The sequence below is a fragment of the Temnothorax longispinosus genome, chromosome 7, assembly GCF_030848805.1.
Source record: "Temnothorax longispinosus isolate EJ_2023e chromosome 7, Tlon_JGU_v1, whole genome shotgun sequence".
NCBI lineage: Eukaryota > Metazoa > Arthropoda > Insecta > Hymenoptera > Formicidae > Temnothorax > Temnothorax longispinosus.
Genome location: NC_092364.1, coordinates 5,752,960 through 5,755,416, shown reverse-complemented (window position 1 = coordinate 5,755,416; position 2,457 = coordinate 5,752,960). Strand labels below are relative to the sequence as shown.

Genomic DNA, 2,457 nt, shown 5'->3' with positions numbered 1-2,457 from the left:
CATCCTGTATCATCAAGAACTTCAACAACCAATACTTTATCAGAATCAAAACCTTCAGCATGCCTTTACCAGTCAGCGTAGAACGTGCCACATCTGAGTCATTATCATTAAACACTCAAGATTTCATATTGAAGATTCATTGTAGCTGACAATGGACCTGTAAAACTCGAACCTATGGATACTACTGAACACAAGAACCAGCAGCATCAGCAATGTCACTCGAGAATATTAAAGAGGTATTCTTAATTCTTATTTGAAATGTTTCTATCAAGTATATGATATTTTCAATTATTACATAAATTTAGCATTAAAATATGACTTCTAATTTATTTTAGGATAAAATACTGATACATGAAAATCCAGCGATATGGGTGCCTGTGGTAGGCTGGGAGAAGATAAAAGCTATTGCTGAAATTATGTATATGGATCCATCAAACAACAATGAAACTGGTGACAAAACATACATTTATGCCCTTGCACACAGCATATGTTTGGCACAGAAAAATGGCTGACTCATGTTATTAGTAGCTGCAATGTGCAAAAGAAAAAGTCCCTGGATGGTGGGAGAACGCGCGCCGCCAATAATTTTTAGAAAAAGATCTTCTTGCTGCTATTTATGGTTAGTTCTTCAGTATATGTTATACTTGTGTGTGTGTGTGTGGTGTGTGTGTGGGTGTGGGTGTGTGTGTATGTGGATAATTTTTATTATTGTAAATAAATGCTGAATTGTTTTTAGGAGCTCAAATGCGGAGGATTATTTTGAACAAAGAATCAGCGGATCCAAAGAGTGAACGAATACACAACACAAAATCAATTATCATATCGGAAGAAAGCCTTCAACTAAGAAGAGCGAAAAAGCAAGACAAGAAAGGCTGGCAAGAGATGCACTGCAATGAAAATCAATTAAAACCTGTATGGTGAAAACTTTATATACAGCTTAAAATTTTATACCAGATGGTTTTATAACAGATATTTTATTAATATAAATTATACTTTAATATACTATATACTAGTACATACGATTTTCAGTACAAAGTACACAAAAATTTTATGCGGTATGTAAAAAAATATATTATACTAATAACACTTTGCCTCAGTTGCAGGATACCGTTGCAAGATCGAGGTCGTTTCAACAAGACACACGTTGCCATCAACGTTATGGTGAAAATGAGAGACGGTGTTCTCAAAAGGAGAGAGATGATGTTCGTTATTCACAGGAAGTTCCGATGCGAGAAAAAAGTACAGACAAAAGGTACTTTTATACTTATTTGTACAAAGATTTATAAAAAAAGATGAGTTTTTCGAAAGGACGTATATTTGTAAATAATTACATATATAAATTACAGGCAAGAGGAGCGACTCGATCGCATGGAGGCAGAGCTGAAGTAAGTTTGAAATAATTAATATAAAACGTCCTCTCTCTCTTTTTCAAAGTCTAACTTTGTGTAATGTTTTTGTTTTCAGACAAATGAAAAGACGATTAGAAAAAATATTAAAATGCGTACAGAATCGCCATTCCGTGACAGTAAAGCCTGCTGAATTTCCGATATCAACTTTACAGCAGATGGACGCATTCGAAAACATTGACCAGGGCCCATATTCTGTACACGCTTATCGAACCGATAGTTGTCGGTAAGCGTGTATAGAATTGGGCCCAGAACGGTTATTCCAATGCTGTAAGTTAAAAACACTTTTGCCGAGGATTAACTCAAATATGTATTTATTATGCATTTAATTAATCTTAATTTTTTCAGGTAAATTATTTCGAATATGTCGGTGGCTTCCATTTAAAGGAAGCCGTAAATCTATGCTTGAAGGAAAGCTTAACCGACTCACTGACGCGGTCATTCAGTGGAAACGCGGCCTGGTGGAGCCGAGAAGAAGGACAGCAACCCTTGTATAAAGCTCGTATGATTACGGCAATTAATATACGTACGAATTTTTTACTTTTTACTAACAAAGATTTTTAATATTATGTTTCTGATATATCTCATATTTTTTTTTCCAGATGCTGTATGCATGAACCGGCACTTTCCAAAGCCAACGCGATCTGAATTCCAGGTTCAGATGCGGAAAGGCTGTTCGCGTTGCGAAGGAGAGAAATTGCAGCAAGATGCGTGGTCCACGCACACGGACAGTCGAGACGAGAGGGGTCAACCACGACTTTTGGAGCGATGAAAGGACAGGAGAGGAAGACAACCCTGAAGAACAAACGTTAAACGAATAAGAATTACATTATTTGTTTCAGGTAAAAATGTCAAAGCTTGGTCGAGTACCTAAAACCGGAACATCCGTGTTGTTTTTGCTTTTAAATAGTAATATTTCAACTTTTACATAAAATTTTACATAAAATATGTATACAACAATGTAATGTATACTTATAGTCTATGTAGAAAGTTGAAATATTTTTAATTAAAAACGAAATCAATTAGAATAATGTCCAGGTTTAACTACGCG

At 35.4% G+C, this 2,457-nt stretch overlaps 1 long non-coding RNA gene across 1 annotated transcript; it reads left to right on the top strand.

The window, feature by feature from the left end:
- The first annotated feature begins 1,070 nt into the window (after positions 1 to 1,070).
- LOC139816011 (uncharacterized) lies at positions 1,071 to 1,927 on the top strand. The gene is made up of 4 exons (XR_011732890.1): positions 1,071 to 1,252; positions 1,347 to 1,385; positions 1,465 to 1,676; positions 1,755 to 1,927. It is a non-coding gene; the product is annotated as an uncharacterized lncRNA (long non-coding RNA).
- The last annotated feature ends 530 nt before the right edge of the window (positions 1,928 to 2,457 follow it).